Source organism: Megalobrama amblycephala, linkage group LG5 (assembly GCF_018812025.1).
Source record: "Megalobrama amblycephala isolate DHTTF-2021 linkage group LG5, ASM1881202v1, whole genome shotgun sequence".
Classification (NCBI taxonomy): Eukaryota; Metazoa; Chordata; class Actinopteri; order Cypriniformes; family Xenocyprididae; genus Megalobrama; species Megalobrama amblycephala.
This window is the reverse complement of record NC_063048.1, coordinates 32,800,298-32,827,333: the sequence shown is the minus strand read 5'-3', so window position 1 is coordinate 32,827,333 and position 27,036 is coordinate 32,800,298. Positions and strand designations below refer to the sequence as shown.

Sequence of the window (27,036 nt, the reverse complement as noted above, 5' to 3'; positions counted from 1 at the left end):
TAACGAGTGTACAACCGATGTACGCAGAAACCATAGACATATAAAAACATAGATGCCTCATTAGTGGCTGTTTCTATGCTGCTATACGCTGACCGCCATATTGGAAAGGTCAAAACACCAGTCTGTGAACATTCAAGAGCAAGTTGACTATGCATCTGCAACCGTATTATCCCATTTCTTCAGGAATTTAAATCTCAGCCGTTTCACAACTAGAAGCTGAGCAATGTTGTGGCATCGCTGATTGAGTTACGACACGCTAACCATTCCAAGATGCATGTCAACGTGTCTGAAGCTGTCAAATGTGGAATCTACGTATACATATCTATGCGCTCAACAGCTAGAGAATACCCATAATGCTCTGTGACGGTTGCACTTAATGAATTCCCGCATCTCGACAAAAGATGGCACCCACAGCTGAATCCATCCATCCATTTTCCAAACCAATGTGGCTACAGCGTAATATCATACAGGTATAAATGTACTTTTTAATTGATTATTAAATTGTTTAATTAAGGTTTATACATTATTTCCATGACAGAGATCTTACTACTGGAGCTGCCAGTTTGCTAAGTTTAATTATTAAATAATTATTAAACAGCAAGACTAAACTATGCAAAAGCAGCAGCCCTTCTGGTGCACTCAGTGTTCGAATTCGCACACTTCACTCCCTCAAGTGAAAAATATTAGTGGACTAAGGTATGGAATAGTGAATGAGGCAATAGGGGGTGATTTCGGACACAGGTCTAGTTTCCTAGTTATTTGTTATTACAACAACCTATTGTCCCCCTGCCTATCGTTATCTCTTGAGTGTTTGTTATTTTGAGTTATTGTTTATTAAAGTTTTCTACCAACCGTGACTCTCTCTCACTTTTCATTGCCTGTGTATATGATTGTGTATTTGTCTTTATTTGTGAATAACTTTTGTAGCTTTAATAAGGATTGATCTACAGTAGTCAACATTTGAAGTGGATCAAAACCTTTCATCAAAGTTGTCCTAAAACATTCTTCTTAGGACAACTTAGACAACTTTGATTAACTTTTTTGGTCCACTTCAAATGTTGACTACTATACAAATACTACTATACTATACTACTATACATGGACTCAAGACTGTGCAGTGTTTAACTGCACAGATACAGAAATTATTCAAGAAATTATTCAATTTCTGTATATTTACCTGTAACACCTACAAACCCGATTCCAAAAAAGTTGGGACACTGTACAAATTGTGAATAAAAAAGGAATGCAATAATTTACAAATCTCATAAACTTATATTTTATTCACAATAGAATATAGATAACATATCAAATGAAAGTGAGACATTTTGAAATGTCATGCCAAATATTGGCTCATTTTGGATTTCATGAGAGCTACACATTCCAAAAAAGTTGGGACAGGTAGCAATAAGAGGCCGGAAAAGTTAAATGTACATATAAGGAACAGCTGGAGGACCAATTTGCAACTTATTAAGTCAACTGGCAACATGATTGGGTATAAAAAGAGCCTCTCAGAGTGACAGTGTCTCTCAGAAGTCAAGATGGGCAGAGGATCACCAATTCCCCCAATGCTGTGGCGAAAAATAGTGGAGCAATATCACAAAGGAGTTTCTCAGAGAAAAATTGCAAGGAGTTTGAAGTTATCATCATCTACAGTGCATAATATCACCCAAAGATTCAGAGAATCTGGAACAATCTCTGTGCGTAAGGGTCAAGGCCGGAAAACCATACTGGATACCTGTGATCTTCGGGCCCTTAGACGGCACTGCATCACATACAGGAATGCTACTGTAATGGAAATCACAACATTGTCGGTGAACACAATCCACCGTGCCATTCGCTGTTGCCGGCTAAAACTCTATAGGTCAAAAAAGAAGCCATATCTAAACATGATCCAGAAGCGCAGGCGTTTTCTCTGGGCCAAGTCTCATTTAAAATGGACTGTGGCAAAGTGGAAAACTGTGGTCAGGCGAATCAAAATTTGAAGTTCTTTTTGGAAAACTGGGACGCCATATCATCTGGATTAAAGAGGACAAGGACAACCCAAGTTGTTATCAGCGCTCAGTTCAGAAGCCTGCATCTCTGATGGTATGGGGTTGCATGAGTGCGTGTGGCATGGGCAGCTTACACATCTGGAAAGGCACCATCAATGCTGAAAGGTATATCCAAGTTCTAGAACAACATATGCTCCCATCCAGATGTCGTCCCTTTCAGGGAAGACCTTGCATTTTCCAACACGACAATGCCAGACCACATACTGCATCAATTACAACATCATGGCTGCGTAGAAGGAGGATCCGGGTACTGAAATGGCCAGCCTGCAGTCCAGATTTTTCACCCTTAGAAAACATTTGCCGCATCATAAAGAGGAAGATGCGACAAAGAAGACCTAAGACAGTTGAGCAACTAGAAGCCTGTATTAGACAAGAATGGGACAACATTCCTATTCCTAAACTTGAGCAACTTGTCTCCTCAGTCCCCAGACATTTGCAGACTGTTATAAAAAGAAGAGGGGATGCCACACAGTGGTAAACATGGTCTTGTCCCAACTTTTTTGAGATGTGTTGATGCCATGAAATTTAAAATCAACTTATTTTTCCCTTAAAATGATACATTTTCTCAGTTTAAACATTTGATATGTCATCTATGTTGTATTCTGAATAAAATATTGAAATTTGAAACTTCCACATCATTGCATTCTGTTTTTATTCACAATTTGTACAGTGTCCCAACTTTGTTGGAATCGGGTTTGTACATGAAAATCTATTAACAAGGTTACATGGGTCAAAAAAAAAAATGAAAACTATATATATATATATATATATATATATATATATATATATATATATATATATATATATATAATAAATAAATAAATGTGTGTGTGTGTGCATTATAGCAGGGCAGGTAAAAATCTGAACCAGTCCACCTGGGCCAGTAGAAAAAACCTTAGAGTTGAGCCCTGATATATTAAAGGCACAAATAAATGTGACATTTATTAATATGGGTTTATGTGAAGATTGTTTTAAGTTTACTTAAATTAAAAGTTGTAAAAAATGTTTAAAACCTATAACTTGTAAATGTTAAAAATTATAGCTTTCAATATCTGTAATGTTGAATGGCTATAATTAATAGCTAAAATTGGAAAAAAACAAAAAACAAAACAATCCATTTAATAGAGACATCAGTATCATCCTCACCACATTATTCACACATGTACGTTTGCCAAATTTCAAGACATCATATATTCTGTTGTTCAGATGTGTATTCGAATTTGCATTGCCATATGGCCTGGAAAGAAGGAGTGAAAAGTGGAATTAGGAAACACACATTTCTGTCAGGATTGATCATTCTAACTGTTTTGTGAGCAGCCAGTGATGTGAAAGAAGAAGCTGCTCTGTCTCATTGTATTTACCTCAAGCTGGATGCAATTTCAGATTCTGTTCTTCTTCCCCTCACTATATACTCCAGCACTGGAGGACATGAACCAAGGCTTAGAGACAGAATGACAGAGAGGGAGTGAAATAGAAGAGGGACTGAGAAAAAGACAAAGAAAAAGAGAAGCAAACACGTTCCTACCAAGTTGAAAGTGAGGCAAGCTGTCACTTGACTGCAGTCCTTTTACAGCCTGAGGTGAGAATAAGGTTTCCTTGAAGCTTTGAGAGGAATAAAAAACACTGAATGGGAATGTGTGGGCTATAGGTTTTATAAGACATATTTGTGTTGTAAGGATAACTATAAACATTATTAGGGCATTATTAGGGAGAATTCACTAAGGCAGAATTGAGCCCGCTGATAGCACTGATTATGCTTTTGGATAGTTTTCGTACACTGGTTTAGCATTATTCGCTAAATAAATATGGGTAATAATGCAAAAACAACCACAAAATATGTGTTTTGCATGCCACAATTCCTGACACTTGAATTTTAAAAAGCTAAAATAGTTTTTAACAGCGTAATTTTACAAAGTGTAATTTACAAAAGCAATGTTTGAGCTGAAAGAATGACATTTAGTTCATTTAAAAACAGTGCAACGCTTTTGTGCTGTAATACTGCATGTAACAGTGGCGCAGCAGTTCACTGAATTTGCCCCATTATTTTACACATTGTTATATGATCATTTAACAAATTCAAATCTGACATTGTACTAGACAGAACAACTTAATGAGGAAAACATAATGAGGAGCAGAACTCGCTCATGGCTAAATTTATTGGTTTAAAAATCTTTATTTCAATAACGGGTCCCTCTCATGAGATTCTTCTCTTAACATGCACTGCAAAGTACACTTTTGATTAGGAGTAACGAATTAGAGCATATCTCCTCACCTGGCCAAAAAACTCAACCCACAGAATGATGACTATATATATGTATGAATGTTTCTTTGCATTAAACAGCTGTCAAAAAGTTTTAAATCTAGAACTTGTCATTTTCAGCTGAGAGTGCTGTGCATTGCATTATACTGGATTTCCACAATATCCTTGAGCTAGAGATTTTCACACCACAACCAAGCAACCACTACGTACCTAAGCCACCGTCCTTTGGAATTATAATAACTTCTTTCTGTAACCAACCCCTGTCTTGCATACTGCTATCTTTCTTCCAAGCCTGGTCATTCATCACCAGTGTCTCTACCAAAGCATGATTTTATTCCTAGTCCTAAATGAGAGAGAGAGAGAGATGTGGAGAAAGAGAATTCAACCATGAAACCAGGCGAGTCAGAGAGCTGTCGACCTCTGCTAATGATGCTCACAGCATAGCTGAGGTGACAAATCGGCTTTCTAACAAACAGCTTCTAGTGAGAAAGCCCAGGAGAGAAACAGCAGGGCTGTAATGCAGAGAGACTGCAGTAGGCCACACTTAATGTGCTTTTTTTATACTGTTCTATTGGTTACTGTAAATCTCCCAAAATCCCTTTTCACATGTCTTTATAATAATTTAAGAATATGGGGAAAATATAACAATGGAGAGATGAGTAGAAAAGAAATCTTCATGGTTGGCAAACTGAGATTTATATACTGTAATAAAGAATAGTATGTATATTTTGTTTGTGCAATTTTTTTCTTACCTGTAATATATTAATAATAACATATTCTTTAAGTCATCTGTCTATCTATCTATTCTACTGTTCACATGTTTGGGGTCAACAAGATTTTATTTTGAAGAAATAGATACTTTTATTAAGAAAGGATGCATTAATTTAAATAATCCCCCCAAAATTGAATCATGAAATATTAATTTATTTTCAAATAAAGTACAACTTTAACAATGATAATAAAAATGTATGATAAGATAATAATAAGAAATGAGATACATTTCATTTTAAAATATATTATATTACAATATTACACAATATTACAGTTTTATTGTATTTTTAATTAAATACTATAAGTGCAGCCTTGGTGACTTCTTTCAAAGACTATAAAATAACACAAGACGTGTCACTCCTATTGTTTTGAATGGGAGAAAGTGTAATGCGCAATATGGCGGAATAAGTCCCGCCTTCTAAATAAGAGCCAATCGCCGACTGGTAAAGTCATCGCGTCACTTCAGTGGCCGTTAGAATAGAAATGGTTTCTATAGAAACAGTGAGACGCGAGCCTCCGAAGAGACGCGCATTTAGGTCTGCGCATGCGCATTATCTTGATCCAGCCTGAAAAATCCAGTTTTTTTGTCATGATTCCAGCGTTTAGAAACTAAATTTATGAGCCGGTTATTGTTAGATTTCATTGGTGATTTCAAATATGAAATTTAATCGTAAGGTTGGCGAACAGTTTGAGAATTTGATGTTTCCCCATTCAAAGAGATTGCATGATGCCCATGATGCCCGAGAGGCGTTTCAAAGATGGCCGCCGAGTGAAATGACTTGTCTTAAAGGGACTTTGCTTCTTTTAAAAAACATTTTAAAAAATGTACTGATCTGACTTTTAAAAGGTAGAGCATACTCACAGAATAATGTGAAAATGTTTTAGGCACATTTTATAAGTATATTGCTAATCCTATTGCTTATGCATGCATCTTTATCAGTTCATTATTGAGAGACAGCACATACGATCACACCGGTGTGATCAGTCTTGGCTGGTCCCTGGAGTGTACGATCACACCGGTGTGATTAGAACGTTCAGTGCATCGCGTGATCAACTGTCAAATTCAAATGTGCGTGCGCGCTTTGGCTGGCGCTAAACCAGAGACGGACGCGCACAGCGCTTTTCATATATTACATATATGCAGTGTTTTCAACCAAATAATGTTTATTGTAGATTTCAGACATTTAAATACACACGAGTACTAAAAAAACAATATATTTAGAGTTTGTAAAATACACAATGGTGTCTATAGAAGCGGAAATAACAACCCTTTCCATTATAATTAGACGACACGTTTTATTCATATCAGATACACATTGTGAAAGTAACTTTAAAGCTTACTCTGTTCTTCCCCAGTTCACCGACTCACTTAGTTTCATGTATTTCGGGAGAAGTGGATAAATTCACGGGTTGTAAATCCAACAGATCCGATTCTCTGTGCGGCGCAAACTAACATGGCGGCGCCCATCGCGCATATGGCTCAACTAACGCGATCGTTATAAAAGGTGTTTAAACAGCAAAACACATCCACTTGCACATATTTGTCAATCGGAATATTAGATATTTCATGCTATAGTCAACAAATTTGTGAATATTTTGAATAACAAAGGAAAAATTAAATGAAAGCAGATTATCATTCATACAGTGCTGCGGTGTGTGACATAACAAGCAATGACGCGTCACCATGGAAACCATAAAGTGATACGTTCTAAATAACTGTCGCTTCAAAAAACTCACGCTGGGGGGTCAGCCAGAATATTTAAAACTTACGTGCGAAAGGGTTAAATATTTGATTTGTTTTATTAATTTGATTGCAGCATCACGCAAAATGAATTGATAAAACCAAAAGGAAATATCAAACATAGCCAAAACCTGGTTAGACTATTGAATGAATATTAACCCAAACTAATAATGTTAATTTAAAAGAAAAAGAAAAATTATACATCATTTGACATCTATTACAAAACTCGATTTATAAATCTCTCAACAACTTATAATTGTAAACCATTTTCATATAATTTAACATTAATTTTGCACATGTAAATTGAAGTACAGTGTGATTCCAGCATTTAATGTCATAATGTCATTTGAGTGGATTTTCCACTGACAGACTGCCTCATCTGCAACTGAGGAAAACAAAAGATGACAAGCAAATTACTTCAAACTAAATGATTTACCTGAGCCGCTGGCCTTCAATATGTCTATTTATCTCCCAAAACGAACAGACTCCCCTCAGACCTTGAGTTTGCTCTCTACCGCACAAAAGCCTGAACCAGGAAATTAAAAACCTGCCGATAATTTGAAACAGGATGGAAAATTATTACACTCTTATTGAAACACCAACAGGGAACAAAATATCTACTCCCAAATAAATTAACAAATAGGATTTAGTGTTACTACACTATTCCAAAGTGGCATTTAGACACTACTTCACACCCAAAAATATAATGTTTACTATCATTTTAATAGCAAAGCTGTGACAATTGGTTTAAAAGTCTATAAGAAGCTGGCTTCCCTTACAATTTCATTTTAAAACAGACTGAAATGAGCAGAATGCTGCACTCCAACCATTTCAAGGTTTTCTAGGTATCATAGTCCTCTAGTGAAATATCATCAACATTCATCATTTTTGAGCTGTTGGACTAGTTCACAGATCGATATTTCTTCAATTCAGTTTGACAGACAGAGTCTGCACAGCATCATACTTGGGCTCTAGTGTAGAGGAAAACAATCCCATCAGACTGAATATATGCAATGTATGTATACTTTGCACTGTATTGAATACATTGCATTGTGGGATACTACATCAATCCATTGCACCTTTGACCTTACAAATGTGAATGTGATGGGAAAATTGAGCCCTTTTTTATCACGTTTCTTGACTCATTTGATTAGACTGCCAAAAGTTTAAATAAAGTTTTACTACAAAAAAAATAAATAAATATATATATTGTGCAAAAGTCTTAGGCATGTCATGTCGATATTTTCACCCCCTCAAAAATGGTTTTAAGACAGTTATTTATATCTTTTGCTGTAGTGTGTCAGTAGGAAATATCAGTTTACATTTCCAAACATTAATTTTGCCATTAATTGTAATAATCCAGTGATTTTTAATACACAAGGAGTCTGACAACAGCCGGTGCTCCACACAGAGATCTGATCTCACATCATCTCATGTCTGTGATTACATGAAGAAACAGATGAAACTGAGACAAACTAAAGAAGATCTGTGACTGAGTCTCCAAGACGCTTGAAGAAATCGACCTGCAAAGATACAGTACTGTGAAGAGTTTTAGGCACTAGTGTAAAAATGCTGTAAAGTGAGGATGCTTTCAAAAATACTGTCATAAATAGATTTTATCAATTAACTTCAATTAACTAAATAAAATCAATATTTGGTGTGACCACCCTTTGCATTTAAAACAGCTTTTGTCCAGGTACACTTGGGCATCATTTTTCAGGTAGCTTTTGTCATGATTACTAGCGGGAGTGCCCTAATCAGCCACTAGAGGGCACTCCAACCCGGACTCTTGTTTTCACCCCTTGGACTTCATTTCCCATACTCACTCCCGGACTCATTATCCCTTCATTGCACCCAGCTGTGTTTGTTCATTAGTGTCTGTCTATTTATACCTAGTTTGTTTCTGCTTTTGTTATGGAAGTTTCATTTATGTCACTAGTTTCTCTGTCTGGTTTTCTTGTTTTGTATGGACTGCTTCTGTGGATTTTGACCCTTGCCTGTATGGATTACGTTTTTGGATTACCCCATTAAAGCTGCATTTGGATCTTACCTTCTTGTCTCTGTGCCATTACGTGACAGCTTTGCAGGAAGGTTTCTTCAAGCACAATTTAATACCAAATTAGCTAAACTGTACCTAACTATTTGCCACATTATTAAAGGTGCCATCGAATGTTTTTTTTTACAAGATGTAATATAAGTCTAAGGTGTCCCCTGAATGTGTCTGAAGTTGCAGCTCAAAATACCACATAGATTTTTTTTAATTAATTTATTTTAACTGCCTATTTTGAGGCATAATTAGAAATGCGCCGACATGCGATAACCACATTTAACAGTACATTAGCAACATGCTAATGAAACATTTAGAAAGACAATTTACAAATATCACAAAAAATATCATGTAATCATGGATCATGTCAGTTATTATTGCTCCATCTGCCATTTTTCGCTATTGTTCTTGCTTGCTTACCTAGCCTGATGATTCAGCTGTGCAGAGATCCAGACGTTAATATTGGCTGCCCTTGTGTAATGCCTTGAACATGGGCTGGCATATGCAAATATTGGGGGCGTGCATATTAATGATCCCGACTGTTACGTAACAGTTGGTGTTATGTTGAGATTCGCCTGTTCTTTGGAGGTCTTTTAAACAAATGAGATTTATATATAAAGGAACAAACAATGGAGTTTGAGACTCACTGTATGTAATTTCCATGTACTGAACTCTTGTTATTCAACTATGCCGAGGTAAACTCAATTTTCAATTCGATGGCACCTTTAACAAGCCAGCGTGGCCTATAGTGACTCCAGTGAAAAAGGAAAACCATTTCGTATAGCAAAAGACCAACTGTTTTCTCTGGAATAACATCAAGTAAATAGCATAAATTTTGATTTTATGTCCATTCTAAATGTTCTTTTCAACCTTTACATTTCTCAAATCAAATTTCTAGAGAGATAATCTACATAGAGGTGATAAAATCATTGTTGGAAACCTCAGACAGTAGAATAAAGCTTGGGTTCACAGAGAATTTGTTCTGTAAATTCAGTATGAAACTCTTAGTTTGACACTCCGGCTCAATTTCGCACCCGTTTCAGTCCAAGTGTTTTTTCTCTTTTTTCTTTTTGTTGTTGTTTTTAATGGGTTGGGTTATAAAAGGGCTAAATCAGAGCACTGCACACTTGTGCCCTTAACGTTCCACCACAACTGGAAGGTATAAGAGAAAGACATTCGAAAGGACAGAAAAATGACTTGTGTCATCCTCTTGCCTCTTGATTTGCTACATAAACCTTTTCAGATCAACCTTCTTAAATAAACCTTACAAAAGCTGTTGTGACCCCCACCCCCATCTTTTCCTAGTATACTTCTATAAAGAATAGTGGAAAGTGTCTTTCAAAGTCACTTTAAACCTATTTCAGGAATGCCCATGACCTGAATCAGCCTGACCCCATAAACACAGAGGAAAATAATGCACCACTAGGGTCATTCTCTAGCCATTTCTAACAATATATATGACACCTGCTCTATATTCACTATAGATCTGTAATAAAAAGAGAAAGAATGCTCTTTCATCTCTGGACTCTAAAACTTTGAACATAAAGAGGGCCGATCCTTTAATGTTAGGGTTAGGTTAGGGTTAGAACCTTGCATTCATGATTTCTTTATTCCCCATGATACCTAGGGGAAATGAGACTGTTGGAAGACATTACCATCAGGGCTCTTTGTACATGAGATCTGTGCGTTCAAAATGGCTTTTTGGGAAACAGGATATTTGGGGATCAAAATAATGAATTGATAGAATCTCGAAATTTGTCATGGCATATGGATTTTCGCGCACAGTCCAAGCACTTCAAGGATCAAAGGACTTCTGAGGAAAATGATCCCATGCATTCCTCTTGTAAAGTGATTTTCATCCATACTGACATTCAGCGAAGAACCACTGATTGTTGAAAGCAACAATAAAACATTCCTCGACAGCCATTCTCAAGACACCCGCTGGATTTACTCAACCGGAGAACTGAGCCCTTGCGACAAAAATACAGATGATACAGAGTATAAAGTTTAGAAGGAAGAAATAAAAAAAGAAACAACAGTCATCTTATGCAAATGATGAAAAATCCACATTCATTTCAAGTGTAATCATGCGGCGCTCTGTATGACATGCAGATAAAGCCACTCATATTATAAAAGGCGTGAAGTCCAAAGGCAGATTCTATATTTCATGTGCTTAAGTAAACCCTGACATCACAGAGAGCGCTGGATGAGAGACACCGCAGTGGATACGTCCCCACATGCTGGCTTTAAAGGGATTTATTTAATGCAACCTGAACTCCATGCATTTGCTGCATAATCAGTTAAGATGCCATGAGCACTAGGTAAAATGAACATCAACACACCAAATGTGAACGCAATTGAGCGCTAATTTTAGCTGTAATGTTTGAAGTAAATCAGGTTGATATGCAATATAATAACATCCAAACAGCAAAGGATTGTTTTTCAGCAAACTGAACAACTGTAGGCATTTGCACATGCAGTTCCAGATGTCACACTTCCAAAAAGAACAACTGAATAGTTTGTTCACAACATATGACAAATTCAGGAGTGATCTGAGCCTCTGCATAGCTGCAGGATGGAGGACTGCACATCCGAAACAGAAGGGAGCAAAACATTCATCACAGAACTTAATTAACGCTTCCACAGCATCTCAACTATCAGACGTTCTGCGCCGTCCGTAATATGTATCCTATTATCTTTGACATTCTTTTCTGAAAACCTGATCACAGAGTGCTAATGAGAGACATTGTCAAATTAACAACTTTTGGAGAATTTACAGAGCAAACGGCTGAGAGAGTGTAGTATCTCAGACCCAAATCTGTTCATTTCAGTTTTGAATAGAATGATGAAAATACAGCTTATTTCTCTGCTTGCTGAGCTGCTGAACATGAAAAGCATGTGAAAAGAGAAGTTCTGATGATTATCAGGCGTCTGTGGCTGCTGGCTCACCTTTTGTTCAAAGAAACAGTGTGACTTACTAGCTACAGTATTTGTTATTGAATTATTGCTTTCTGAATTTGAATTAGTGTGCATTGTTTTATCACTCAGAATAAACATGATATGTATAAACACAAGAATATGAGGTAACAGCTATTCCCCATTACCAGAAGTGCGAACTCTGCAATGATGAGTTGAGAAGCCTAGGTCTATAGCCTGTTTTTTTTTTTTTTTTTTTTTTTTTCATAAAATATGTAAGAAAAAATACATATTGTGGACAAAAATAACATTTGTGTAAGATATAGGCAAAGCTAACAAGCGAATTGAAGCTTTTTCCTAAGCTAGCACACCAAACGGTGATCTTTAAAAATCAAATCTAGCAATGAAAACAAGAAATAATTTCTCAGTCATAGCTTCATTACTTATGTAACATTACAAGACATTAAAGGTGCCCAATGCTTTTTCACGAGATGTAATATAAGTCTAAGGTGTCTCCTGAATGTGTCTGTGAATTTTCAGCTCAAAATACCCCATTTATTTTTTTTAATTAATGTTTTTAACTGCCTATTTTGTGGCATCATTAACAATGCACTGATTTACACTCGGCGCCGCCCCCTTAAATCGCGTGCTCCCTGCCACATGAGCTGTCGACTATATTACAGCGCATTTACAAAGTTCCCACAGCTAATATAACCCTCAAATGGATCTTTACAAGATGTTCGTCATGCATGCTGTATGCATGCTTCGAATTATGTGAGTAAAGTATTTATTTGGATGTTAAAGTTTTATTCTGAGTGAATTTGAGGCTGTCCTCCGTGGCTAATGGCTAATGCTACACTGTTGGAGAGATTTATAAAGAATGAAGTTGTGTTTATGCATTATACAGACTGCAAGTGTTTAAAAAATGAAAATAGCGACGGCTCTTGTCTCCGTGAATACAGTAAGAAACGATGGTAACTTTAACCTCATTTAACAGTACATTAGCAACATGCTAACGAAACATTTAGAAAGACAATTTACAAATATCACTAAAAATATCATGCTATCATGGATCATGTCAGTTATTATTGCTCCATCTGCCATTTTTCGCTGTTGTTCTTGCTTACCTAGTCTGATGATTCGGCTGTGCTGCTCCAGACATTAACTGGCTGCCCTTGTCTAATGCCTTTTATAATGTTGGAAACGTGGGCTGGCATATGCAAATATTGGGGGCGTACACCCCGACTGTTACGTAACAGTGTTATGTTGAGATTCGCCTGTTCTTCGGAGGTCGTTTAAACAAATGAGATTTACATAAGAAGGAGGAAACAATGGTGTTTGAGACTCACTGTATGTCATTTCCATGTACTGAACTCTTGTTATTTAACTATGCCAAGATAAATTCAATTTTTGAATCTAGGGAACCTTTAATGTACATAACAATATAGTTTAGTCTAGAGAGGTGAGGGAATGTTAACACAAGACCTGTTCTATTTCTCAATTGTTGGTCTTTGTAAACATGCACTAGTTGGATGCCTTTTGACCATTATGGTGCATCTAGCTGTTTTTAGCATTCAGTGGCACAGTTTTAAGATGCCGTGTAAAAATGCTTAAAAGTTTTGACAGCATTGCGGATCAATGTCAGTTTAAAAAAAAAAAAAAAAAAAATGGGTCAACTGGATGAATTTGAGTACGGGATAAGTAAGAGATAATCCACGGCTAGCTATGCAATAAATGATTTTAGTGCATGACATGGAGGCAAAAAAACATGTGAAATCAAATCATTTCATGCACAGCTAGCTGTGGATTATTCCACTTATACCATGGCCATTTGCCAGAATTGACATTTTCGTCAGTGCTCATTAGATCTAGCATTCCACCCACTTTGAATCAGACGCAGAGATATAGCAGATACGATTATATTTATTTGAATTAATGAATTATAGCAATTAATTTCAATTAATTATTGAGAGAGAGAGAGAGAGAGAAAGAGAGAGAAAGAGACATAGAGACAGAGAAGCGTGTGTGAATTACCTGGGGCTGTGCAGCATCTCTAACAACAATGAAGCTGTGAGATTAATTACTTCAAAAACAGTGATGTTACCTTCTAATTGCTGAGAAATATAATGTAGTGATTCAGTAGTGAAGCTATTTTATTAATAAAGGGCCGTGTTTATAACAAGTATCTGTACTCCTGGCATGATTTTGAATCATGCGTTAAGTCCCGCCGTGCTCCGTCTAGCTGTTTAATGCAAGAACACTTCTTGTTTGAAAGGTCACATCTGCACAATCTGTGACACTGAGCAGGGTCTCAAAATTTTCTTTGTATTTAATGGTCAGGATTTACATTAATTGATGCTAAACCTTCTTCCGGTGAGAGCATGAATAGCCTACAGCAACAAAAAATTAATAGATTATTCTATATTAGTCTGTATATATCTAGGGCCATCTGAAATGTCACATTTGAAATACCAACTGCTGTAGGCATGGTAAATCATTCAAGTACAGCTCCCCACAGCAGGTGAAATAGCTCATAAATTAATCACAGATGAACAGAGACCCATCATGCTCCTGTATGAACCTCTCGCAGTCATATTTATTCAGACTTGTGTCATGTAGAAATCATATGCATGGTCACAACATCCACCTCCAGATCTCGGTCTTTCTTTATATGTCTATGCTTCATTCATTCACACCTCACCTTACACTTCATCTGTCTAAACTTACAGTTGTCTAGCTTGATCATAAACATTGTCATGTCTAAGCAGAAAGCAACAACTATAGAGAACAATATTCCTTACCTTACTTGATTTACCTTGTTCACCAACCATTCATTCACCTTTCTTCTCATTCATAAAGGTGCTGTGAAGATGACTCTCCTGCACTAGAGTTGGATTACTCTCCTCACGAAACTCCCTTGGCAGCTGTCCTCACTTATTACCCGTGTGAGTATGAGGAGTCCAAGAGGTGTTACTTTAACTGGCATGACTCACACACTGCATCTATCCAGTGTTAGATCAATGGTTTGGTCCCTTCTTCCCAAAAGCCCTTCCTGAGGGCCTGAAAAGAATCAGGTAGAGGGTTAGTGTTGATACACTGTCAGATAATCTTTTTCCTACTCAGTCTTTTCCATAAATCAGTAAACCCTCAGTGGTCATAGGAAAGGTGAATATGTTTGAAAAGACACTTGCCAGTTCTGATTTTGACTATTTTGTTGTTAAACTTCGATAAAGCAGCTTTGGAACAATGACCACATACACACACTGCACATTATACAGTTGCCCCTATTTGTTCTGATTGCTTAATCCTGTTCTGTAGTTACACATAGAGTTTAGCTTAACATAACATTTACACATAGAGTTTTTGTTCTGTGTGAATGGACCTTTAATAATGAGTCACACAGAATGCAATTTTACATTTAAAAACACAAGGCGCAGGGCAGTGGGATGAAAGATTTGTTCATTTAATGATATTCATTTAATGATGTGTGATAGCTCATTAAACAAATACTGCAATTCATACTACAATTCATAAAAAACAATAACTGTCAATTTTGATTTCATGGTGACTTTAAAGGGTTAGTTTACCCAAAAATTTAATTTGTCATTAATGTCATTAAAGGGTTAATTTAGTTCACCCAAAAATGAAAATTCTGTCATTTATTACTTACCCTCATGCCGTTCCACACCCGTAAGACCTTCGTTAATCTTTGGAACACAAATTAAGATATTTTAGTTGAAATCCGATGGCTCCGTGAGGCCTGTATAGCCAGCAATGACATTTCCTCTCTCAAGATCCATTAATGAACTAAAAACATATTTAAATCAGTTCATGTGAGTACAGTGGTTCAATATTAATATTATAAAGTGACGAGAATATTTTTGGTGTGCCAAAAAAACAAAATAACGACTTATTTAGTGATGGCCGATTTCAAAACACTGCTTCAGGAAGCATCGGAGCATAATGAATCAGCGTGTCGAATCCGCAGTTTGGAGCGCCAAAGTCACGTGATTTCAGCAGTTTGGCAGTTTGACAGGCGATCCGAATCATGATTCGATACGCTGATTCATAACACTCTGAAGCTTCCTGAAGCAGTGTTTCGAAATCGGCCATCACTAAATAAGTCGTTATTCTGTTTTTTTTGCCGCACCAAAAATATTCTCGTCGCTTTATAATATTAATATTGAACCACTGTGCTCACGTGAACCAATTTAAACATGTTTTTAGTACCTTTATGGATCTTGAGAAAGGAAATGTCATCCCTATGCAGGCCTCACGGAGCCATCGGATTTCAGCTAAAATATCTTAATTTGTGTTCCGAAGATTAACGAAGGTCTTACGGGTGTGGAACGGCATGAGGGTGAGTAATAAATGACAGAATTTTCATTTTTGGGTGAACAAACCCTTTAATTACTCACTCTCATGTCGTTCCAAACCCATAAGACAGTCTTTCATCTTCAGAACCCTTTAATACTTTGCTTTAAAGTGCCCCTATTATGCTTTTTTGAATATTATCTTTCATTACATGCATGTAGCTGTTTGTGAATGTAAACAGTCTGCAAAGTTTTAAAAGCTCAAAGTAGATGATAAATAAAGTTTTTGTTTCCCAAAAGAGAGAATCAACTCTGCTGGGTGATCAGATCGTTTTTTTGTGTGTGTCCCTTTAAATGCAAATTAGCTTCTGCGCTCAAAAGGGGGCGGAGTTTCAGGAGCTCCTGTTAGCACTTAGTAGCGCCTCACATTACCTCACACAGACTCACTGAAAATATCAGAAACTGTTCAGCCTTTTATGTTCAAAATGGAGTCGGACAATAATGGAGAGACTCAAGAAGAAGTGACAACATGTAGAATGCAACAGGAGGCTTCTGAACGGTTAGTTGATTAATTTATGTAGCTGATGTGGAGTTAACTATCTTAAAGTCATTGATTAGCATATTCTGACATGATAATCTATAATTCGCTCCTGTGAGAACTGTTGTAAAATGCTTACAGAGCCAGAGAATATATGCTGCATGATGATAGAACAGGTTTAGTTTAGTTTAATTATGGTGATAATTTGTCATGTTGGCATCTTGCTTTTATGACATGCTATTGCATTTGTGTTACATTCTGTATTGCAATAATATGACCTCACACATTTGTTGCGTGTTCTCGGGGGCAGGGTTTATGTAAATTTTAGGATTAGTGATGTCACTAACCCCGGAAGAAGCTCATTGTACTCCCTACTAGCCGTTTGTTGTAGTCCTTAAACGGAGAATTCTTTAAAAGACAATATCTCCGTTTGCATTGAACTTTCAGCGCTGTAACTTAGCAGATACTGTTTATGCTCAATCAGAAACATTACACACTAACTAAAATTAAAAAAGTGAAATCATAATGAACCACCCCTTTAAAGGCAGGGTAGGCAAAAAAATGTATAAAAAACTTTTTTTCAAAATTTGTTTAAACTTTATTTATATATCAATACATAATTAAAATGTAAGTACTCTGAAAAAGAAAGTATAAAAATCGAGTGTCTGTAGACCTCTCACGACTGTTTTAAAGACAGCTCATTATTTCCATTCACTCCACCCCCTCCCTTCTGGGCACCTTCCAAAGCCACGCCCCCAAAACGCATGAACGTGTGACTCCGACCACTGAGCTGGAAGACGCATTATTTACCTGAGACGAGCGGAGAGGAAGGAGCACAGTGCATGTAGTGACATCATGTCAGAATCACATGTAATAAAAATAACTTTAAAATTATGAAGATAAACAAACAAGATGTATTTTAGTACTCACTATCAAGCTAGCATATTGATATTGGTAAAGTTTAAAATATATATTTTTTGATTCGCTAACGAGCTAGTTATCTATAAGGCAAAGCTAAAAACAGGTTGCATGATACACGTTTTTCCATTACCATCATTTACACTGTGATGAAGATGAATTTCGTGTAAGATTCATAACATATACGTTGTTCTACAGATCAACAGAGTAACATACACTCAAATATCAACTCACAACTGCATTGCAGACACAAAATAATAACACACACATACAACAAAGTGTGTACGACACACACAGATACAAGATAAAGACATCAGTAAACATAGGTAGAGAATATAAAAACAAAACAAAGGCGAAAAAAACGTGCAGGTAAACTTGCAGGTGAACATGGTAAAAGACTTAGACAGAGGGTAAAATTATGCACAATTCAACACTATAGCTATCATTATTTATCGTCTCTACTACGGCTCGCTAAGTAATGTTATGTTAGCTATATTACGCAGCTACGTGTGCTAATGACACATGCTTCATGAAAAAATAAACAAAAAAATATGTATGATCAAAATACAAAAAGAAAGATTTACCTGTCCAGCAGAAATAAAGCCATCAAGGAGTCACTTTTCAGCCCCTTGAGTTCCCTCAGTTCTCGCCATCGCTGGAAAGCCACGCCGATATTAACTCGCGTTTTATTTCTTTGTTTATCCAAAGACTTTTTGTTCATTGCCTTTTCTTGTACTGTTACTGTCTTCCTTTTTTTGCCTGGTTTGCCTTCACTAACTGCATAGGCCGATACTGTGAATTTAGCTTGCTGTTTCTCTGCCATTGTTTTGGTATTCCTAGGATCCGTGCCTCTTGGATTCCCCAAATCAAACGTGCGCGCGCAAGTGGGCAGGTCATGTGTGGCAAAAGGGTGGTTGCCATGGTTGCGAGAGAGTGACAGCCGCCTAAGCCAATCCTATGTTTCGTCCCGGATGGAAATAATGAGCTGTGTTTAATACAGATTAAACGGTCTAGAGTCACTCGATTTTTATACTCTTTTTACCAGAGTTCTTACATTTTAATTATGCATGTATATATATAGAAAGTTTAAACAAATTTGGAACAAAATTTCTTACCTACCCTGCCTTTAAGTACATTATGGAAGTGTACTTTTTTTTCACCTGGGTATCTGTATCATATAATGGCCCGGTTTCACAAACAGGGCTTAGACTAAGCCAGGATTAGGCCTTCGTTCAACTAGGACATTTAAGTAGCTTTTATAAAAAACATTACTGGTGTGCATTGTAAGACAAAACAATGGCACTGACATATTTTAGGATGTCTCAGTACAAGTTTATTTCAGTTAAAACAGCTCAAACATGCATTTTAGTCTAGGACTTGCTTAAGCCTTGTCTGTGAAACCGGGGGAATAAGATGTAAGATGTGAGCAGCACTGTCCAAGGTCCCTGCTAACTTGCTCAAGTATTCTCTCTGTAAACACCCCAGTAATGTCAAACTGTGATACAGTTCTCACACGTGCACCTCAATAAATTAGAAATAGAATGACACTGCTATCACATCTCTTTGGAGTGGTTTCACAGACAAGGCTTCTATTAAGCCAGGGGTAGGCCTTAGTTCAATTTAAGTATCTTTTATAAACATACCTTTATACAAAAAATTACTGATGTGCATCTTGAGACAAAACAATGGCACTGACATATTTTAAGATATGTCAGTGCAAGTTGCTTTCAGTTGATTGAAAGCTCAAACATGCATTTTAGTCTGGGACTAGGCTAAAGCCTTGTCTGTGAAACCGAGCAATAATGTACCACAAACTAAGTAGAGACTTACCACTGAGAAACGTCCTGCTCAAGTTTCTGATTGGACAACTCTTCCAGTGTCTTATCGTCTGACTTGGGCTTGAATTTTTTCTGTCCTTATACTCCTTAAAGGGCATATTGCAGGTTAGAGCTTTAGTGATTCAATGTGTAGAAAAATAATGTATGAAATAGATTTTCTTGAAAAAACACGCATAAATACGCTACATAGGCTTCTGGAGTCGTTTTTTGTGAGAGAATTTTACTTCCGCATCTGAAAAATGCCAAATCGGACGTGACGTCACTGAAGGGAACGCGATCAATATAAACTACAGGAAAACAATGGATCGTAATGACAGTTCGGATGCTGAGGAAATTGTAAATGCTTATTTATACTCGTATAACTAATCACAGCCATACAATTAGCCTGCTATGTGGTCAAGAGAGCAGGGACAGGCCAGGATTAGACAGAATAACGGTCAAAAGAGACAAATTGAGTTGTTGTGTGAGGAGAAGCAGTGGAGAACAGGACACAGACCGGTGTTAGCTTATAGATATAACGTTAACGACATGTGCTCAGATCACAATATTGTACAGATTATTATCATGAATCAGGCAATAGCAAAGCTATTGGTCATCTAGGAGTAGGCCTAACTGATTAATAACAGAAACGAATAAACTTTGATCAAGCGTATGTCACACGCGTTAATATCCGTCCACACTAACGTTACGTGATATAGCCGTTTCTCATCACGACTGATTTGGTAGTTAGCAAATGTAATAATCAAACACAAAACTTAAAATGTGCACCGTAAGTCTTCATCGAGCTGCATCTCTGACGGATCCGTGATCATGTCTCCCGCCGGCGGCCAAACATATAGTGTTACTGTATGTATTTCATGTTATCCTTTATTCATTAATTCTGTGTTATGAGTTTATTCCGTGCCCATTCACTGATAGTGTGAGGATGTATGACGCCGTGATTATGTAGTTGTGTGAACTTGAAAGTTTACATACATGGCATGCATGAAAATGGAGTATTTACATTACCAGCACATCATTCAAAACTGTTTTGTGTGAGTGTGAGACTGTATGCATGTGTATTGTGTACATAATTTGTATTCATCAGTGTTGAAATTGATTCAAGTAAAAACGGTGAAGAAGCATAGCGTGAGTAAGTTTATTCATTTAATATAATCATTTACAGAAGTATTAATGTTGAACTCCATCATATCGCCAGGATGATAATCCTCCAGTCTAAAATGAACGCGTTTATCGACGCAGATGCAGAAGTGAAGTCCCGTCTCTTCACCTGCACAAAACAAACCCCGGCACAGAAGATAGCAGCGTAGTTTTTCTTGTTAGTAAACCTCTGTACTCGATGTCCTGACAGGCTGAAGTTTGTGCAACCTCCACAAACACAATAATTTACCATTACGATGATAAATAGAATACAAAAACTACCGAAAACACACTGATTCACGGCCGCTGTTGCTAAATACCAATATATTCTGCACTGAATCAACGCTGAGCTCTGCGAACATCTCCCTGTAGTGACGTAAAATGACGCGACGCTGAAAAAAAGCGGTTTTTACAGAGACCGTCACTTTATCTACTAAATTAATGCCCTTATGTCTCGCAAAACATTTTTTAACCCTGCAGTACCTTTTTATATGGTATTTTTGTACAAGGTTATATATTCATCTCGAAAAAAAATGTTAAACCTGCAATATGCACTTTAAAGTGTGTACAATCTCTGAGGTTTGAGGAAGCCCCCGGAGCTGAAATATATGCTGCGTTCACGCCACCTCGTATTTACCGGAATCTTGAGATGTCAACACGTGACGTTGTATTCGGAGCTGTTCACGTCCTCAGACTGGGAATTATACGTTTCTATGGCACCACTATCAACGCCTAAATTAAGGTGCGTTCACGCCACCTCGTAATGCCTGTAGTTACAAGATTCTAGCTTGTAAAAAGCGTTCATGTCCTCGTAAAGCTCGTAATTACGGCTTGTAAGCTAGGAGTTTTCTGAAAGCTCCCAAGTGTACCACGTGGCCGCTGTACCACCTGACCACCACTGTAGATTCATTTAAGCGTTGATAATGGTGCCATGGAAATGCACAATTCCCAGTCCAAGGACATGAACAGCTCCCAATATAACACCAGGTCAGGTGGTACAGCTCACAAACTGTAATTACGAGCGCTACGTGGTCGTGAACTCTTTTTACAAGCCAGAATCTCGTAGTTACAGTAATTACGATATGGCATAAATGCTCCTTCAGTTATGATAATGGGAGTTTTTTGACCTCAGATGCATAAACATGTTGTAGGAAACAAAATTAGGAACCTTGAAAATAGCATAATAGGAGCATTTAAAGACGTTACGACAAATCACTTTGTTACTGGTGGCGACGAGTGGCTTTGTAAGTCATTTGAATCATTCACTCAACCGATTCGTTCAAAAACTGATTCATTCAGGAACAACGGTCGCATTCAATCATTCACTCAAACAACTCATTAAAAAAAAAAAAAAAATCATTCAGGAAAGAAACACCGCTAATGTGTGTCGTTCAGAGACGTCCAAACGACAGAATCTGCATGGACTTTGTTGATTGATCTACATTGTGTACACAGAACAGCTTGTTGTTAATGACGCCATTAACAGCTCATCTTGGATCATATGCGTTTCACTTCAAGTGTGATGCAAGCAAATCACAGTAGTGGAAGAGGTACGTGTCTCTTACATTTTAACAGCGTGCTGCCTGTCCCTCTCTATCCATTTTCTCTCAGCAAACAAAAGCAGCCGTTTAATGAGCATAAACTAAACACAGGGCCTCTGTCGACGTCAGTTCACTAAAATGGGCAGACGAATGCGCTTCCAGTTGCGTTGCGATATCATCATTTGTATAAGTTACATGCGGAAAGATAATTTGTGACAAACTTTGGAAGTATAAAAGTTAAAGGTGCCCTAGAATTAAAAATGTAATTTATCTTGGCATAGTTAAATAATAAGAGTTCAGTACATGGAAATGACATACAGTGAGTCTCAAACTCCATTGTTTCCTCCTTCTTATATAAATCTCATTTGTTGAAAAGACCTCCGAAGAACAGGCAAATCTCAACATAACACAGACTGTTACGGAACAGTCGGGGTGTACGGCCCCAATATTTGCATATGCCAGCCCATGATCAATGCATTAGACAAGGGCAGCCACTATTAACATCTGGATGTGTACAGCTGAATCATCAGACTAGGTAAGCAAGCAAGAATAGCGAAAAATCGCAGATGGAGCAATAATATCATGATCCATGATAACATGATATTTTTAGTGATATTTGTAAACTGTCTTTCTAAATGTTTTGTTAGCATGTTGTTGCTAATGTACTGTTAAATGTGGTTAAAGTTACCATCGTTTCTTACTGTATTCACGGAGACAAGAGCCGTCGTTATTTTCATTATTAAACACTTGCAGTCTGTATAATTCATAAACACAACTTCATTCTTTATAAATCTCTCCAACAGTGTAGCATTAGCCGTTAGCCACGGAGCATAGCCTCAAACTCATTCAGAATCATATGTAAACATCCAAATAAATACAATACTTACATAATCCGATGTATGCATGCAGCATGCATGACGAACACTTTGTAAAGATCCATTTTGAGGGTTATATTAGCTGTGTAAACTTTGTTTATGCTGTTAAAGGCAAGTGCGAGCTCCGTGGGTGGGGGAGCACGAGATTTAAAGGGGCCGCAGCATGAATCGGCTCATATTTAATGATGCCCCAAAATAGGCAGTTAAAAAAATTAATTAAAAAAAATCTATGGGGTATTTTGAGCTGAAACTTCACAGACACATTCAGGGGACACTTTAGACTTATATTACATCTTGTAAAAAAAACGTTCGATGGCACCTTTAACGTTACAGCAACGTATACGTGGGTGGTCAACGTCTGTCTGAGAAATACAGGAACTGTATTAATTTCGGTCAGTGTATAAAATAATCCTCTGATATACGTTTATTCAGTTGTCAGTTGGTGTTCGGGTTACAGATTGGCAAACACGTGCAATTCTCATTGTCGTGGTTAAAAACCCTCTGGTTATTGTCCATTTTCAGATTGTTTTACACTTAAAGGTGCAATATGTAATATTTTTGCAGTAAAATATCCAAAAAACCACTAGGCCAGTGTTATATATTTTGTTCACTTGAGTACTTACAATATCCCAAATGTTTCCAACTATTTGTAAATCGTGAGAAAATTGCAATTTTAACCAAGGCTCCGGGACGTGTGAGGAGTCGCTTGTCAGCGACCTCTAGTGGTCAAAATTATTACATACTGCACCTTTAAGTGTTTGTTTTATTATTCATACCACAACAATAAATGTCTTTATAGAAATTTTATAATATGTAATTTTGAAAAAGTCATAAAATTGTCTTAATTTTAAATGGACAACAATTTAATCATGTCTGGCAATTTTATTGGGGTCTAAAAAAAGTTAAACATTTAATGATCTATGAGCATTTCACAGATTTCTATGTAGACTAATTAAAAAAATCTATACTGGCTCCATAGTTATACAAATGAACTACATCAAAGTATTTATTTTCATTCAAAGGGGTGTAAACTAATAGAAAAAATATTAGGCTTAATAAATTCCTTATCCTGTGGCAGCTTTTAGTGGCCAACATGATCACAGCCTTCAACTTCAGTTGAAATGGCTGACAGATTAGAGCTGTTTGCCTCCCGAGCATCATAAATACATGAAACTAAGCATGGTTTCTAAGAATGACTTCAATGACTCCATATGCACAAAGTTTTGAGAAGTTTGGACTTTGTGCACACAACATATAGATATAAAAATTGTATCTCCTAAACTTCTTAATAGATCGAAATTCTTCTGATAACCTGGTATGGAGGTGATGTGTGCAGAATTTAGTGAAGGTCTGACAGGTCTAAAGGTTTGAAAAAGTACAAGAACAAGATTTTTAGTTTTTAGTCAAAAGGTGTGACTTTTGCTGCAAGGTTTTCAGCAGTAGTTTCAAACTATGGCCTTTGCACACTTTCCCATGTGTGTAGTAATACATTTTAAACAGAAATGGAAAAAGAGTGTACTTTAAAGAAATAGGAAAGGAATAAATGGATTTGTAGTGGTAGTCTTCTTCTTTTTCTTTTTTTTTCTTCCAGGAATGAATTTATATATAGAAGCATCTTACACCAGTCACTATAGCTCCTAAACCACATTAAGTGCACAACAGATGCTATTTGGAGGCAGCAGACAGAATAGCGATAACTTTCTCTCTGCAATTTCCTCAGATCATGGCCATCTCCCAAGGGAATGAACCCAGCTGTGAAGCAAGCTGCATGTGTGTTTGTGTGAGAAAGTGAGAGTGATTATACACAATACTTTTTACATCATGAAACAACTGTTTGAAAAAAGCTTTCACTACAGTAATTGTTTCATTCATCCTGGTCATTCCTGGTCTGAAGCTTTTTGTGGTCTGATTGTGGTTGTTGATTAAAGTCTAGAATAATCTTGCAAATAAGTGACAATGCGATAGAGATCACAGTCAGAGGGGAATCGTGAGCAAGCCGAGTGACCACAACCTAGCCCACAGGAAAAGATAATCTTGGTTACTAAAAGAATTGGATTTTTATTTAGCTAAATTTATCCATGCAATTCAAAGTCCATGGCTTGCTGTCAGTGCCTATTAAAACAACATTTTACACAGGCCTTCTCAGAGCTTCACTGTGACAGGATGTACAACGTGAATAGAAAGCCTTTAAAACAGAACGTCCATGAAAAAGAACATTGTGGAAAAACATACAGCCTCAGCCCCACTTAATTGTGACATTTACTCCAACTTTTAGTCAACTTTTGTTAACTTTTGCAGCAGAGTCAGCTTATTTTCAGTTTCTGCAGTTGAATGCCATCCTGTTCCAAAACTCATGATGCATTATTGAAGGTGACTGTTCTGTTGGAATTCAGTTCTTGGTTTTCTTAAAGTTGTTATGAGATCCCTCACAGCCTGGCTCACACTCAATACTAAGCAATAAGGTACGAGAGGCTGTGCTGAATAAGTCATGGCTGAAGGGCGTTGTTAGGCACAACGCGAAGTGGAGTACCGTATTGCTTTTATAAAAAGGTTACCACACAATACAAATGTTAAAGGCAAAAATATGAATCAATGCAACTTTCGTGAAGTAAAATCACTAAAAGCCTTCCTTCCGCCGGAAAAAATAGTCCCTGACCGTGAACAGCAACAGAAGTTACATATTACGCCATTAGATGGCAGCAAAGACTGTCTTTATGAGTGTGTCAGTCAGTAGCAAAGACTTTTACATTGAAAAGACTGAATTGTTGTGAACACGAAACAAGACGGAACTGACAAATGCTTTGACTAGTACTGTCAGTCACAGGAAAACCCCTTAAAAGGACAGGATAATACATAGATTTTTTTATTATGAACATAGGACTGACCTGAAGGAAAATGCTAAATCTGAATGCAGGTAATAAACTCGCTCACTCGATCTTTTTCTCACAATACTCTTCTAGATAATACAGTAAGCTTCACTGAACAATATCAATTGAGAACAAACAGTTTACATTGCTAATAGTGGTTGCTAAATGTGTTGTGTAGTGATACACAGAACCGTTGGGTGAAGCGATCATAGCCGTGTTTTATCGTGAATTTATCGAGAATCAAGGACAGGAACTAACCGTTTTTAAGGAACTAACCAGGAACTAAACCACCATACACATACATATCATGGACATAATATTGAAATATTGATTTAAAATCAGTTTTATTGGTTATCAAGAAAAATAGTCCATTTGCAGTCCACATGACTTTTTCTGTGAGCTATTTAGTTATCTAACACACAAGTTTTCAAACTTTTTGATGCAGTAGACCCCCAAAAATGATACCCTTGCAAGGGATCTTCCCAAAATTTAAAAGGCAGCTATATTTTCATGTATAAATACCTGTTTATTCTGTGTAAAATAAAGTTATTACTAATGTGTAAAATAGTATATATGAAAAATAATTAGATTTTAAATATATACAGTCTACTTACCTTTAGACTACTTTTTATAGACCTTATTATTATACATTTTTTTAGTATTGATTTGTTAACAGCCTTTTTGACACCTACACATAGCGCTCGCTTACCGCCTCCAGTTTGTAAACACCATGATCTACAGTAACATATTTAGATACAATCTAACATGTCTTTGTTATTTTCCTCTCTCTTATACAACTCTTTTCTTTCTCTTACATGTTTTTGCTTTTTGATTTTTTGCTTTAACTAGGGAATCCCGAGCTTCTGTCAAAGGTTTAATGCTGTCCTTTTGAAATTAATAATCACAAAATGGCTATTCTATTTCTATTCTAAGTTGTATTAATATGAAAACTGCATTAAGTGATACAAGATGCAGAAATATAACACCTTAATATTTTCATGGATGGCAGTTAAATAGATAGCTCAGCAATCATTATACAAAATTATTTGACCTCTCAATGCCACGATTGACAAATCAGAATCAAGTAGCCTAGAGTCATGTGATAATAATGTGGAGCAAATCAATGAAAACAAAGTAAAGCCAACTGCTCATGTTCTACATGCAGCCGGCTAACGGTAGAGAAAAAAAGCACTCATTCTTTATCTCAGCGTTAAGGTGGA

The 27,036-nt window shown here is 36.8% G+C and overlaps 1 long non-coding RNA gene across 1 annotated transcript; it reads right to left on the bottom strand.

Moving 5' to 3' along the window:
* Positions 1 to 3,053: 3,053 nt before the first annotated feature.
* On the bottom strand, positions 3,054 to 19,689 carry LOC125269123. The gene is made up of 7 exons (XR_007185036.1): positions 19,386 to 19,689; positions 14,588 to 14,846; positions 7,260 to 7,370; positions 4,522 to 4,654; positions 3,577 to 3,653; positions 3,413 to 3,490; positions 3,054 to 3,288 (listed from the first exon to the last, which is right to left on the bottom strand). It is a non-coding gene; the product is annotated as an uncharacterized LOC125269123 (long non-coding RNA).
* Between the last annotated feature and the right edge of the window lie 7,347 nt (positions 19,690 to 27,036).